The sequence below is a fragment of the Phragmites australis genome, chromosome 5 (genome assembly GCF_958298935.1).
Source record: "Phragmites australis chromosome 5, lpPhrAust1.1, whole genome shotgun sequence".
Lineage (NCBI taxonomy): Eukaryota > Viridiplantae > Streptophyta > Magnoliopsida > Poales > Poaceae > Phragmites > Phragmites australis.
Window position 1 is genome coordinate 44,410,804 of NC_084925.1, and position 16,517 is coordinate 44,427,320.

Consider the following 16,517-nt stretch of genomic DNA (forward strand, 5'->3'; position numbering starts at 1 on the left):
TCCTGAATCTGATCAATTATGACGCGCACCTGGGATTTGTGGATTGTTGTCGTACTTTACTGGACGGTTGGGGTGTCAGTGGCATAAGGTCCCTCCTCATGCTTAATGCTAGTGCCTTAGGTATTAAATAGCTCTTTATAAAGAATAAAAAATGATGTGACAAGTGAGTAAAGGAAGAGAGAAAAGGCTAGTTATGTATAAAATCTAACATAAAGAAATAGCTAAGAAATACATCAAAACTTGAGCACACAATTCAAGAGGTAAGACATAGGTAAAACAATGTATTAGAATGAATGTAGTTTCTGCACGTAACATAAAATATAGATCCGTCTCATTAATAAACACTAAGTATTATAAAAAATTATGTTTACACTAATACCTAAATGATGTGAGATACACATTGCTTGCATTAGGAGTTCTCAGTAATCAGCCCATGCCAGGGGCTCGACGTGGGAACTTGCGCGAAAGTGGCATGTGTTGGGGGTACTCTTCTGAATTCCCGACTGCTAGCCTGTCAGTAAGGCAACTGAAAGCTGAAAACCATGCACGCGCCGGGCAGCCCATCCCTGCAGGACTTTTCCTGCACGAGCTCTGCTCACCCGTGCCTTCTCGAGTTCAGAACCTGAACTGCATTTGATGGATCGTCCACACTACCCAGCATACGTCGCGGTTGTACAAAGTGCACTCCCTCGTCATGATTTACGTTTGCTTCTGGTTCTGGCACATGCAGCTTCGGCAGAGTGAACACCGTTGTGAATAATAGTATAAATTTGACGGCACATGCATGACAAAAGAATATTCGTTACATGATGCAGCAAGGCGATTAACATCGTGATAAAAGGAAGAAAAGGATGGTGCGTGACCAAACAATTGGATAGAACCTCACGCCTAGCTTTACGATTCTTATCCAATTTATAATATAATAAAACAAGATACCTGGACCTTTCCTCACGAAAAGGACCGATTTTAAATATTCATCGCGAATGGTTTAGGGTCATGATTATCGATGACCTGCCATAGCTTTCAACCAGTCTTGGATTTGTAGTCTATTTTGTTCGGCCTGCGTGTGTCCCCAATCAGACGTTGCCTTATCAAGGTCGACAGGCTGTTAAAGAGTGCCGTGTCCTCCTCCATTAGATGATATCATTAGCCCATGCCTACCAGATGCAAGAACATGACCGCTTCCTAACTTTGATCCATATATCTATATCAGCCTGGCAACTATGATTTTTTTAGAAAACCTGGCAACTATGATCGGTTCAATGTTTTTCGTCAATCAGTCTAACCCAACCGATTTCTAGTCTGTGTAGAGACTACTTGCGAATTATGTAGTTATTTTTGTTGTTGGTAGGATTCGATATCATGGCTTCTCTGCATTCCAATTCTTAACTCTCTCTCTCTCTCTCTCTCTCTCTCTCTCTCTCTCTCTCTCTCTCTCTCTCTCTCTCTCTCTCTCTCTCTCTCTCTCTGCTTAAAAGATGCTTGTTTTTGTTGACTGATTTGGCAAAGCAACAAAACGCACTGACACTTAATCCAGGTCTTCATGCTACTAGTGCTGTCTGCTCAATTGTGATGTCAGACACTGACACTCTACCGACCAGCTAATTTGTCAGCAGTGCAGCACCTACGTAAGCAGTAGTTGGTGTGTTCTCAACCCATTATGTCCCAGTTGAATATTGGCATTGCGACTCTTTGAATACTTCCATTCTTCCTTGCGTTATTCTCTCTTGTGGTTTTCAAAGTTCAACGACCAACGAACCGCGTCAGGAACCAAACATTAAAGGCGTTGATATACTGATCCAAGAGGAGATATTAGTCGCGGTAGGTTATGTCGCTTGATGTGGAGTGGACACATATTGGACAATCTCGTCTGATCCTTGGAGAGAGACACCAGGAGAGGGTTTATCCGGGCATTCTGTCTAGTAGTAGTAGCTAGCAGACAGAAGTTCAGCGACGAAACCGGATAGTATCGGCGAGAAAACCACGTGGTTTGGATCTTTTGAATTACAAGGTAATGCAGTCGGTTATGTCGGCGTTAATAGAATTACTGGTACGTTTTATATGATCCAAATTTAGTGCGTACCAAGTCGAACTTCTAAGAATAGCCAAGCGTAAACTGAACAGGAAAAGAGAATATGGTTCCCAAGAAAAGAAAAAGAAGAATAGAAATAAACACGTCGTTTTGGGTCAGCCCAGTTAGCAGCTCAGGTCCACGACTTGTACTGCGCGCCAGCCCATCGACGTCGGCGGTGCTGGCCCAAGTGCTTGCAAAGTCCAAAAAACTTGCAGAACCGGTCCAACTCCAAGCCCAAACTCGCCCGTCGGCTCAGCCATATGCCAATCCCTTCCCAGCTTCTCCTTCCGGCTGCCCAGCCGCTTGCGATGCACACTCCTCGCGCGCCCTCCACAGTCCCACGCTTTTTATGGAACTGCAGAGACGGGCATGCGCTTCGAACCCATCCTGCTGCTCCGCGCGCGCCCATACCGTACTGCAGCGTGCTGCTGGAGTGCTGGTGCTACTCCTCCTCTGCTAGGATTCGGCGGTTTCCTGCTTGTGCCGGCAGCGACGAGCGTGGAGCCGTGGAGGAGAGCAGCACGGGGTCACGGGGTCATGGGCTCGCGGCAGCCCGATTGGCGTCGTCGCGGTGCAAGCAATGACTCTCGCTATGCCGGCCTTGTCAGTATCCTCCCATAGTTCTCATTAATTTCGCGTCCTTTCCTCCGCGTGAAGGTGTGGAAATTTTGTCGCGGGCAGTAACATTCAGGTCATATTTCAAAGCTCTAGTTTTAAGATCCATATAAATTCAAAATTTATAAAATAAAATTAAATAATTTAAATATATATTTTAGTCTAAAATAAGAATACAATGCCTTAATTAAAAGACTCTTAATCTATCTATAACTTCAGCTTTAAAATTTTTTAAGCAAATGATGATCAACTCCAATAATTTTTAAAACTAGAATGCATGCTCAAACACACACCACACAGGCACACACAACTTACACCTAAACCGAACTTTAGACCTGTAACATAAAAGTATGTGCGTGTGGACCGTGGAGTTTGCGCGGTGTGTACCGGATCCAGTCTTGTTTACCGGCGTTGGCGCATCTATGCTAGCTCAATGTACGACACAATGGTTTGTTAGGCTTCATTAACAATTGTAGATTGGAGGATCTGACCGGAAGCTTGTGGTTACAGAGGGGAGTCCATTAGTTTTTACAAGGATCTTTCACTATACATAACCTGTGGCTGTAAGGGTGTATTATCGCGCAGTTGCTATACAGGGAATGTACCACGTACTCCCTTTTTTTAAGAGGGACGTACTATACTCCTTGTTCAGTTGAATCGTAGATAGTATCATATACGCACGTTGGCAACGTACCCATCTCGCATACATCAACCTGGCGCGGATCATCCGCCCAACCATTTCCAGGCTCAAGCAGAGTGAACACCATTCATAACGAGGATGCATGGAGCGCCATTTGAATCTCTGATCGGGTTCAGAGTTCAGACATCGAGAACTGACCGTTGGGTTTAAGGTACAAATGTTTGTAACGTTCGATAGCAAGATATTGTGCCTCGAATGCCTCTCCCATCTCAGTTCATCAATCTGATTGGAGGGCTGCCCCCGAAAACGTCAGATGGACGAAGACCATGAGTGATGCTGCAAAACACTTGGATGGCAGGCGGATACACTTGGAGAAAGCTTATCAGGCATTCGGACGTACCCTGCTGCCAACGCACCCTTTCAGTCTCGGCAATTATCCTTTTCGAGATCAGGCGGCTCGCGAACAGCTATCATTAATCCGTGGAAGATTTGCACAGATGCACGGTCAGTCCTTTTTAAGATGGTGTGTTTGGTGTAGAGGTGGCTAAATGGGCGACTCGGTCCAGCATGGCACGAGCTCATTGAGGCACAGTTCGTTTAGTCACGGTCCATTTAGGCTCATTAGTTAAACGTGCCGTGCTGACCCACTTGCCACGACTCCAGTTCAAGCACGGCTCATTTAAGATCGGATCGTGTCGTGTCAGCTTGCGGCACAGTAGGTCTGATGACTTTTTTGCCCATTAACTCGTCAGCTCGTGAAAAAATAGAAAAAATCATAAAAACTTGCTTTCACTCAAAATCGAACACCCGATCTTCTACTTAAGAGTAAAACACACTACCATTATATCACATATCCTATATGATATTAGACCTGTAACATAAAAGTATGTGTGTGGACCGTGGAGTTTGCGCGGTGTGTACCGGATCCAGTCTTGTTTACCGGCGCTGGCGCATCTATGCTAGCTCATTGTACGACACAATGGTTTGTTAGGCTTCATTAACAATTGTAGATTGGAGGATCTGACCGGAAGCTTGTGGTTACAGAGGGGAGTCCGTCAGCTTTTTACAAGGACCTTTCACTGTACATAACCTGTGGCTGTAAGGGTGTATTATTGCACAGTTGCTATACAGGGAACATACCACGTACTCCCTTTTTCTAAGAGGGACGTACTATACTCCTTGTTCAGTTGAATCGTAGATAGTATCAGATACGCACGTTGGCAACGTACCCATCTCGCATACATCAACCTGGCGCGGATCATCCGCCCAACCATTTCCAGGCTCAAGCAGAGTGAACACCCTTCATAACAGTCTGCTTGCTCGAGGATGCATGGAGCGCCATCTGAATCTCTGATCGGGTTCAGAGTTCAGACATCGAGAACTGACCGTTGGGATTAAGGTACAGGTGTTTGTAACGTTCGATAGCAAGATATTGTGCCTCTAATACCTCTTCCATTTCAGTTCATCACGCGCGTAAAGTACGGCATCTCGTTGGAGGGCTGCCCCCGAAAACGTCAGATGGACGAAGATCATGAATGAGTGATGCTGCAAAACACTTGGATGGCAGCGAATACATTCGGAGAGAGATTATACCATCTTCAATCATATTCACTTCATTTTTTTTATTTTTCGATTCTCTTTCTCGTTTCTATTATTTTTATTTTCTCTTATCTCCAACAGTTTTCTTTCGAGGATATCACGAAGGAAAAGTAAAGATAATTCCGTCCTGAAAGGAATGACCTTATGAATCTTTTTTGGTAAGAATCATAAAGAAAAATCATTAGAACACTAAAGTAAACAAAAATCCCTTCACGACGGGAATTTGAACCGTAAAATAAACCTTTTGCCATAGTCTTATCAGGCATTCGGACGTACCCTGCTGCCAACGCAGCCTTTCAGTCTCGGCAATGATCCTTTTCGAGATCAGGGGCTCGCGAACAGCTACCATTAATCCGTGGAAGATTTGCACAGATACACGGTCAGTCCTTTTTAAGATGGTGTGTTTGGTGGATAACTTAAGCTTTCCACAGTCCGCATGCTAACACAAAGGTTGCTGCCCATGGATGGCGCTTGACAGCTCGTTAAGCTTAACATGTCCCGTCCTTTTGGCTCTTTGTTGTGCATGCTGATACAGACATCTGTGTGTCGCTGGAACGCTGAAGCCTCTACGACGTGAAATTAAGAACAACGCAAATGTTAATACTACCTGAATAAACAAACTCCATGCTTTCTATCGGCTCTGGTACCAGGTTATCTCTATGATGACCTTGCTTGCTTATCTGCTTGTCAATATGGCCGAATCATTTTTTTAAAAATAATTTAATGTCTATTTGTTTCAAGTTGTTTCTGGATTTTGTTTCTGTCAGAAGTTCAGAAATTAGAAGCTCAAACAAACGGGTTTGTTGAAAAAAGATCTCTGAAGAAGTTAGAAATTTGTTTATGAGAAAATAGATTGAAAGTCGAGAGTAGCTTTTTTAGAAGTAATGTGCTGAGAAATCAAAAAATACTGTAAAATCCGACAAGTAAAACCTAAAAGTAGCTTTTAAAAAAAACACAGCTTTTAAAAAAATAAAAATAAAAGCACACATGCACATTCTCGGATCGATCAGCAACCCAATTGACACACAAGCACATCGAAACATCAGATGGACTGATTATGCAACCGAGTTAGTACACATCGGGATTATAGCTTCAGAGGAGAAGAACAGCAAGTCTAGATTGGGGAAGGAATGAATGAGATTGGGAAGGAAAAGAGATAGAGCAGCAGCAATGGGGATGGGGCTCAGAGAGGAAGAACTCCAGGGAGGAAGAGAACTGTTCTGTCATCTCTTCATTCATGCATTGAGCTGCTTGCCTTGCTCCCTTTTGTAGACCCTCCAATGCTAGACCTCACTTGACAGTCTGGGCCGGTACATGACAACATCCAACTCTTGCAAGCAAAACCAGACCATCCAATTCAGAACATAACTATGTTCCAGCATCAATTTCATCTCTGTATTATTACGAATACCTAGAAGTAACTTTGTAGTATTGATCGTTACTTGGCATATACAAGTTATTCATGACGCCTGTTGGTTCCTGTACGTAGCTCATTGCCTTGTTGGTAAGTACCGTAACACATCGAAGGAGAAGCCATGCAAGCGTGTAGCTAGCCATGGCCTTTGAACCCTTGTCCTTCATCGCCAAACCTGCCCCTCTAATCGACATTCGTTGTTTACTGTGTCTTTTGACAAATCTCTTGATCGGATATATGATTCAATAGTAGGCATGGATTTGTTTTATATTGTAGTGACAGCGAATCCAGTAAGACAAGATTGCAAATTAACGTGATACTCGATTCAACCATCACGTCAAAAAATTTGGTTTACACTGTAACGCACGAGTATTTAAGTAGCATATAAAAAAGTTTTTTAAAATATCTCTTGCCTAGGTGCCTTCATGCCTTGCAATTGCATGCTCCACATTTGCTTGGAATGTTCAATGTTCTTCCCAAAATCATCTCTACAGAAATTCAGGTACGTGGATTGCAACCACAGAAATTCAGAACGTAGAGCTGGCCACTACGTGACTCCCATCCGCCATATACCGCTGATATATGTCGTGTCAAAATTCAAAAGTGCTCTCGCGTGATCTCTGTGAAAACATTTTGTATCGTCTGAAGATAGTAGCTGACGCTCTGCCTGATCTCGTTTGTGCGAAATGGTTCGTAGGCTTCCCTGCTGCAGTTTGCTCTCTAGTTCCTTGTCACATCGTGCACATGTGTGCTTAGTCTGCTGCATAGGTAAAGCTGACTTGGTTAAAGTTCTTCTTGACCCGTACTGCTCCCTTGTACGCACAAATCTAACCTTGGTTCCAACGCAAAATATGTTATGTCTAACCTTCGTCATTCTATGTTAAACGTGATGTCTACAAATAACCATAATTTTGTCATTGTTATTGTACTCCCTTCAATTAGAGATAGCGTCATTTAGGGAAACTATATATTCATCTAAAAAATATTTACGATCACATATAGCATCATAAAAATATACTTTTCAAGATAAATCTAAGCATCTTGAATCTTATTCACTGAGACATGGATATAGGCTAAGGATCAGTTTGGAAGAGGGGGATGCTCTAGGAAATTTCAAGATTTAGTTCGAGCTTGTACTAAATTCTAGGATTTTGGATCCTAAAACCCTAATCATGTGCGGATCCACCGGGTGTAGGGGCTACTTAGGAACACTTGAAAGCCCTTTCAAGCCCCTATAATTTTTTAATATAAAAAAGAAAGAAGAGGAGAAAATAAAAAGGACAAAGAAGAAGAGAAAAATGAGAAGGAAGAAGAAGTTAAGTCTCCATAATTTTTAGTTATAGATCAGTCATCGTCCCTAACTAAACATAACCTGAGTGTAAAGAGTTTAGCAACAAACATCCCAAACAATCGTGACATGGATAGCCTAAGCGTGAAAAGCTTAGCAACAAACAATTATCAAGAAGGGGTACCATATCCACATTTATCTGCTGTCATTAATTGCACAGTCTGAGTTTGAAGGTTACAGCAAAAGCCTGAGTATCTAATTTTCCCCATGAAAATCTAGGTATGTTGTTAATGCCCTGCTATAAATCAAGCTCTGGATCGGCAGTCAAAATCCTTACTACTGTGAGATGACAACGACCGGGATCTAAGACCATCATAAAGACCATATTAAGAGAGTCCTTTCACGGTCGAGAATGCGTTGAGATTTTCGTTATTTTTAGTGTTTTAATAGTTTTTATTTATAGTTTTCGTTATAATTTTTTTTAAGGTTATTTTCTTTAAAATGAGATTCTCTCATTTCACTTCATAAATACATTCAAAGTAAAGCTATTGAAGATGAGAAAAAAATAAAGAAAACGAGAACGAGGAGGGGAATCAGGAATGAAACAAAATAAAAGGAATATGATTAAGTCCGACTATCCAAGGAGTCTGGCTAAGAAGCGTGAATGTAAGATTATGTTTAGCAGAGATTTATTTTCTATCTCCACGTCAAATTTTAATATTGTAGGTTAAAATAAAGTGATTTAAGTTTTTATTTTTAGCTTAAAATATGAATAGGATGACTCACTCAAATAACTTTAGTGTACCTACTGTTCTAGCTTCACGAATTTCGGAAGCTAAAATACATAGCTCCGAGAATTGTTAGAGCTATAATTTTTAGTTATATTTGGATTGCAAGTATATTTGCCATGCCTAAACTTAGCTAAAATCATCTTCAACGGCTCTCCTAACCCATCCCTATAGCTAAATGTAGAGATTTTGGTCCCCAAAACCCTCTCAAGCAGCTCTCATAACACATCATCTATTTTTGAGTATCCTCTAAACCAGCCTCCTCACCCTCTAAATATAAGGGACCTCATTCGTCCCCTGTCCAGCCACACCACTTGACATGCAGACTATTCTTTTACAGAATATTAATAAAAATAAAGGAGAGTGAGATATAGGAACTGAGATTTAGGAGATCTGTTAGAGAGTGAAGAGATATATAGGGGAAATCTTTCAGTAAAGACTCATGTATAGGATATAGGGGATGTATTTTAGAGAAGCCGCTGAAGATACTCTAAGTATGAATTGTTATAAAAAGTGTGACTAATAGATTTTTAACCATATGTGTGATAAAATTAGTTAAAAAAAATAAGTGTATGACACATAGGTTAAAGAACTAATAAAATATGATTTATTATAATTATAACAATTAACAAAAAATTACCTAAAAATCTATAATATAACTAAACTCCAGCGTAATGAAATTAAACTCAAACCCAACATGCCTTGAATCCAGAAGCCCAAAGACAAACCATTTACCGTGGGAGCGAAGACGCCAGTGAACCACATGGACGTGTCCCCCCTCCACCGTCTCCACAGGGAATCCTACGTGCAACTGCCCTCCCAGTTCCCATAGCTCGCAACCGGACGAGGGAGCGGGGCTCGGCGCAGCAACCCAAGAAACCAACCAAAATCCCGAGACCATTAAACCACACCACCACGCCTCGGCCGAGGGCCGCTCGCAAATGCCACTGCTACCCAAATGCTCCACGGCTCAGGACCGGCCATGACCCGCCTCCTCCCAGCCCTCGCCGCTCTCCTCCTCGCGGCCGTCGCCATCGCCGATGACGGTCGGTGACCTACCCAGCTCCCCTTTTTCGAGTTTCGCAGAGGTTTTGTTGGCCGTGGGTTTTGCGCCGCTAGGGAGCAAAGAGATTCAAGTGTTGGGTACTTGTGTTACTTGCAGTGGTATTTTATTAGCGCTGCTAGCCCGAGGCTTTTAGGGGGCATGGTTTTTGTTTATAGCTTGTTCCCTTCCCTATTGGCAGCGACTAAGAGTGGTCTGCAACTAGGTTAATCTAATCCTGGCTCCTGTTCTTAGCGTCTCCCGTTCTTTGATGCCCTGGGGAGCAGTTGTTGTGGTGCGTTGTTGCAGCAACGCCGACTAGTAAACACACCACCCCCTATGCTAGAATGCAGCTTATTTTGATTTCTATTTTTCATTCGATATTTATCTGCTTCGTTTTGTATAAGAAAAAAGACTTGGAGATTTTCTTTCTATTTTGGCCGTTGCATCACTTTGTAAAGCTGGAGATTTTTTTGTTTATTTTTTTGGGTGTTAATTTGTTTTCTTTCATTGATGTTAATTTGGCTTGCATATCCAACTCTGGATGATTCCTTGTCCTTATCGTATTGATTCTTCTTCTTCTGCTGTTGATGTTTTTACTAATCCAGGGGCAACACTGCTGGAGATCAAGAAGTCATTCTGCAATGGTGACAACGCGCTGCACGATTGGTCCGGCGACGGCGCGTCGCGGGGCTACTGCTCGTGGCGCTGCGTGCTCTGCTACAACGTCACCTTCGCTGTTGCGACGCTGTAAGAAGTTTGCTGTAACGAAACTACTAGCCTCGACTGTTGGATGTGGTGCGCAGTTACTGAAGCGCGTTCATGTGTGCGATGTAGCAACCTCTCCGGTCTCAATCTCGAGGGCGAAATCTTAGCGGCCATCGGGAGTTTGAAGAGTGTTGTCTCATTGTATGTTGTATGATGGTCCATTTTTCCTGAAGTGAAAAGCTTTCAGATGCCAAACTGTGTTTAACCTTTCTCCCCCTGTATACTTCAATTATATTTAGCGATTTGAAGTCAAGTGGACTTTCCGGGCAGATCCCTGATGAGGTTGGTGATTGTTCGTTGCTTGAAACTCTGTAAGTGGGTTTCAGTTTTAGTTATGGTGTTTTTTTTAAATAAAGATTTTAGTTCTAAGTATTTTCTTTTCAAAGTCTTCTTGAAACTTTGTAAGTGGTGCATCATTGTAATAACTCCTTGCCGGTAAATTCCCCTTAGTAGTGGATTTTTCGCCTTTGTGCACCCGTGTTTTTTTCCGGTGAGAGTTCCACATTAAATGTCTCTTGTGCCCTTGATTATCTTTCCTATCTTGCTGTACGTTCTCTAAAAGCAGCTCCTCTTTTGATCTAGGGATTTGTCCTCTAACAATCTAGAATGAGACATACCATTTTCCATATCTAAGCTCAAGCACCTTGAGAACTTGTAGGTTCTATTCTTCATGGGATATCTTAGTTAACCAAAGTGATCCACAGTTTCTTTTCATCATGCGCGCTGCTGTTTCATGTATTTATAGGATCTTGAAGAACAACCGGCTGGTGGGGGTGATACCATAGACACTCTCTCAACTTCCGAATTTGAAGATTTTGTAAGTTACTAATAAATTGTTCTATGGTTCTAGTTGGGTTCATTCTAATGCGATATGTTCCATAGGGACTTGGCTCAAAACAAGCTAAGCGGCAAAATTCCAAATCTAATATATTGGAATGAAGTTCTTCGATACTTGTAAGTAGTTTGTTCCTTTGAAGGACACCATTGTTTTGGTTCAGTACTTTAGTTTCCTAGTTCAAGAGCCTTGCAAATTCTAATCAATGTAAATTTATGTACTGTCTAGAGCTTGGATCGGTTGTGTATTTAAGATATGATGATTGTATGCACATAACGTAGGGTGGGTAGGCCACCATTTGGCTTTTTGCCGCACTTAATTTATTCACATCTAAATTTCTCATATATGTCAGGGGATTGCGAAGCAATAATTTGGAAGGAAGCCTCTCTCCAGATATGTGCCAGTTGACCGGCCTGTGGTACTTGTGAGTGCATTGGTTCCCTTCTTTATCATTACTATAGTACTTTATGCCCTTTGTTATGTTCAGAAAGTCTTTTTTCTTGGTCTCAGTGATGTGAAAAACAATAGCTTGACGGGTACAATATCAAATACCATAGGAATAGGAAATTGTACGAGCTTTCAGGTCTTGTATGTGTATACATTCTATTCCTTTTCAACAATGCTACTCATACTTTAGCTTGTAGAGCATTGCTGATCTTTTGGTATTTCAGGGATTTGTCAAACAATCAGCTTACTGGAGAAATACCATTCAATATTGGTTTTCTGCAAGTGACTACGTTGTATGTGATAGTAATTCTATATATCGAAATAAATGCTTAATTTGGTTTAATTATTGCCAGTAATGACTTGAAATATCTAAGCTATCTGTACCAGATCTTTGCAAGGGAACATGTTCTCTGGCCCAATACCATCAGTGATTGGCCTTATGCAGGCGCTTGCAGTGCTGTAAGTTAAACTATACGAGTAATTGCTAAGATTGCTTGAATTATAAGCACATAGATATTACCTTAGCCCTTAAAGGTGAGAAATTGACAGTGTTTTCAAATGAGGTTTTTTTTAACCTGTTATGATCCAGGGATATGAGTTTCAACGAGTTATCTGACCCAATACCATCTATATTGGACAACTTGACATACACTGAGAAATTGTAAGCTTGTTTTTTTTCTTATTTGTTTCATAGTTGATTTATCATTGACGCTCTTAGTTGCACAGTTGCACTGACAGAAAATTGTAGCATTCACTAATCACAATTAAGGCTAATTCACATTATCGTGTATTTGTAGATACCTGCAAGGCAATAGGCTAACTGGGTCAATACCGTCGGAGCTTGGTAATATGTCGACGCTGCATTACTTGTAAGGGCATAGCTTTGTATTGCTTTGCTTCTTGATAGTTTATTAATTAGGGCTCTTCCCATTTTTACACACCATATGCTTTTAGGGAACTGAATGACAATATGTTGACTGGGTTCATTCCTCCCGATCTTGGAAAGCTCACAGAATTGTTTGACTTGTAAGTATAATTTCGTTCATCATTTGATACATATGATGCTTCCTTTAAAGCTAATTCAGATGGTGGTCCATGTCGCTTGCTATTCATAGGAACCTTGCAAACAACAACCTTGGAGGATCTATCCCTGAGAATATAAGCTCGTGCATAAATCTTATTAGCTTGTATGTTCCAACTGTTATCCTGAAAAGTTTTGGCATCTCTGGTGGCTAGATACTTATCCCTGGTGACTCTTGTAACAGCAATTCTTATGACAATAAATTAAATGGGACCATTCCACGTTCATTTGACAAGCTCGAAAGCCTTACTTATTTGTAAGTGGTTTGGTGATTCTTATTTTAAAAGTTTAAATAATCTTTATAGCAAGCTGGTTCTTCTGCCAGGCTACTATAATAGTACACTTCTGATCATATTGCTCAATGATTTGTCTCCATCCATACCTTTAAGGAATCTATCATCAAATAATCTCAGTGGAACAATTCCAATTGAGGTAGCAAGAATGAGAAATTTAGACACGCTGTAAGTTCCAGCAGTAAACTGCTATTTGTTTTTAAATAATTGCTTTTAATGTTATGATATGTTACATGAAGATGTCTGTAGGGACTTATCATGTAATATGATCACTGGATCGATTCCCTTAGCTATTGGAAAACTAGAACATCTTTTGAGACTGTAAGTCTTTTATAACTTATCGTTTTCATTGAAATACTTGTATGATATCATGGTATCACTATTATTCCTGTAGCAACTTGAGCAAGAATAATCTGGTTGGACACATTCCTGCTGAGTTTGGGAACTTGAGGAGCATCATGGAGATGTAAGCACCTTCTGATCTAGCAATGCTCAACTCTCTACTGTGTTGATCTTTTCCAATGTGAGTAATGTTGACACCTTTTGCTTTATTTCAGTGATTTGTCCAACGACCACATTGGCGGCTTGATTCCTCAAGAGGTTGGAATGCTACAAAATCGGATATTATTGTAAGTCTACGTATTCTCTCTTATGTCCATTCCATTCCAAAGTGATAAATCTATAACGTACAGTTGAAAAGGCTGCCCCTAATGGACTGCATATTGTGTCCAATTACTGCACGCTGATTTGTGTATTTTTTTTTGTCCTTTAAAAAAATTAGAAAGTAATAATATTACCGGGGATGTCTCTTCACTTACTAACTGCTTCAGCCTCAATGTCTTGTAAGTTAACAACCAAAAAGCTAGTTTGCGTGTGGGGGTTTCACTTATAGCATCTTTTTTCTTGTGCGTTGCTGCAGAAATGTATCATACAACAACCTTGCTGGTATTGTACCTACAGACAACAACTTCTCACGATTTTCACCCAACACGTGGTGCCCTCTGGGATTAAATGATCCCTTCAGATTTTTTTAAATAACCCTAATATATAATGTGATCTTTCCAGCTTCTTGGGTAACCCAGGACTTTGTGGCTATTTGCTTGGTTCTTCGTGCTATTCGTCCAATCATGCCCAAAGATGTAAGTACTATGTTATCTTTATTAAGTTGCTCTGGAACATAATTTCACCGCTAACAAACCATCCGATTTTTTTTCAGCCTCGATCCCAAAGGCTGAAATTCTTGGTATTGCTATCAGCGGGCTTGTTATCCTGCTCATTATCCTAGTGGCTGCTTGCTGGCCACACAGCCCACTAGTTCTCGAAGACGTCTCTGTAAGCAAACCAGGTGATACAATTGTTAAGGTCCCTGTCTGTTGCTTTAACACATCAATTTTGATAGCTATGTGGCAAGTGCCATCTTGTCATACTGATCCTTTCAAATAATCAGTACCTATGTCTAACAGTTTTTTGAGCTATGCAGAAGCCAGAAGTGTACTATTATTTGCTTGTATCACCTTGATGTATCGCTAAGAGCCAATAAAGCTTCCTTTATCGAAAAAAATGTCTAACAATTCTAGTCTTGGCTCTCCAGTTGAGATGTGCTGGTTATTTATGTTATACTTATATGGTTATTTATTTATGTAATAATATTACTTATTTACCTTGACAGATATCCTAGCCACAACATCAAGCAATGTTCCTCCCAAGCTTGTGATCCTCCACATGAACATGGCCCTCCTTGTATATGATGATATAATGAGGATAACTGAAAATTTGAGCGAAAAATACATTATCGGGTATGGTGCGTCGAGTACAGTCTACAAATGTGTTCTAAAGGACTCCAAGACATTTGCAATTAAAAAGCTATATGCTCATTATCCGCAAATCTTGAAGGAATTTGAGACTGTTGGAAGTATCTCTTGTCAGCCTTCAGGGGTACTCCTTATCACATGCTGGAAATCTTCTCTTCTATGATTACATGGAAAATGGCAGCCTCTGGGATGTTTTACATGGTGAGTGCAGATTGCTGAAGCATTTCACACAAAATGCATTTGAGAGAGGTGCTATAAACGGTTAGTTCCATAGTGCTTAGTAGTTAGAGCGATTATTTTTCTTTTCATTTGTGTTAGCCTTCACCTGTTCATCTGTCAGCAAGCACCTGCTCGTCACTTTCCTGTTAAGATGTCTGGATGCTTTTACTATTGTTTTGGATTATATATTTCCATGGACTAATAAAAAGCTGGTGAAATTATTGCGGCTATTTCCTAATTAATCAGTAAATCTTTGTTCATTTTAGCAGGTTCATCCAAGAAGAAGAAACTCAATTGGGAGGCTCGCCTTCAGATTGCTCTTGGGGCCGCTCATGGCCTGGCTTATCTTCACCATGAATGCAGCCCATGAATAATTCACAGGGATGTAAAATCGAAAAATATCCTCCTAGACAAAAATTATGAGGCACATCTTTCTGACTTTGGTATCGCCAAGAGCTTGTGTGTCTCAAAGACACACGCATCAACCTACGTGATGGGCACCATCGGCTATATTGACCCTGAGTATGCACGCACATCCCGGCTCAATGAGAAATCTGATGTATACAGCTACGGCATCGTTTTGCTGGAGTTGCTGACTGGCAAAAAGGCAGTTGATGATGAGTGCAATCTTCATCACTTGGTAACTATTTTTGACTTGCTTGCAATAGTTTATGTGAAATTTTCTTTTCTTTCTATCACCTATACATTCAGATTTTGAGGTTCAATATGTGCACAATCATGGGCATTAGATCTGGGTTCCTTCGAAGTGACCAGCAACATGAAACACATCATGTGAATAGATCTGTTTGCACTATGGTGGTGTGATTCATTGTATGGCTGGTGGAAGCTCCATCATAACTTGCCAGTGTCCCATAAAACCTACCATATTTGTTCCTGCCTTCAATCATGTGTCTGAAAATTTACATCAGGCACACTAGTATAAAAAAACTATACCTAACTAGTACTTTTCACTGGATCATTGATAGTTGGTAACTTCGTTTAGCATGTAATCTTTTTGAAATATAATCTCAAAGTTGAATTAAAACTTCTGCTCCAGGATGTCTCGGCACAGGAATATAGTGCCGCTGTGCTGTCTCATGGAGTGTCGGAGAGGAGTAGTACAAATTTACGCCGGTAGGGGCCCGTAGGGCCCTTTGTGCGAATGATTGATGGGAGACGGCAATACCATGGTGATGACATGGGCCAAAGGCTCTGCCGACTCACCTGGCACTGGCATGATACGGGCAAAGGACATCTTAACTAAATCAATTTTCAGCTTTGACTCGTGCATTTAGTCCATTTTAATCAAATACCTACAACTCAAATACAATTATCTTACCCATTATATCATGTACCAAGATTGGGGAGCAAGTGCGCAATAGCTAGAAAGTTAGGGTCAGTTACTCCAACCTAACAGCTAAACATCTCAATCTGATTGATCACTGGAACTCATTTGTATCATGGTATGTACACAGTAGCAACCGATGGCAAGAATATACGCATAAGTGCAATGTGAAAATGAGATTGTTTGCCAGGAACCGCCATCAAAGTAATTAAGAAAGCTGATTTAACTCTGGCATCCTCTCAATTAGTGGAACCTAAT

At 41.0% G+C, this 16,517-nt stretch overlaps 1 pseudogene; it reads left to right on the forward strand.

The window, feature by feature from the left end:
* Positions 1–9,195: 9,195 nt before the first annotated feature.
* On the forward strand, positions 9,196–15,792 carry LOC133919919 (LRR receptor-like serine/threonine-protein kinase ER2; annotated as a pseudogene).
* Positions 15,793–16,517: the final 725 nt, after the last annotated feature.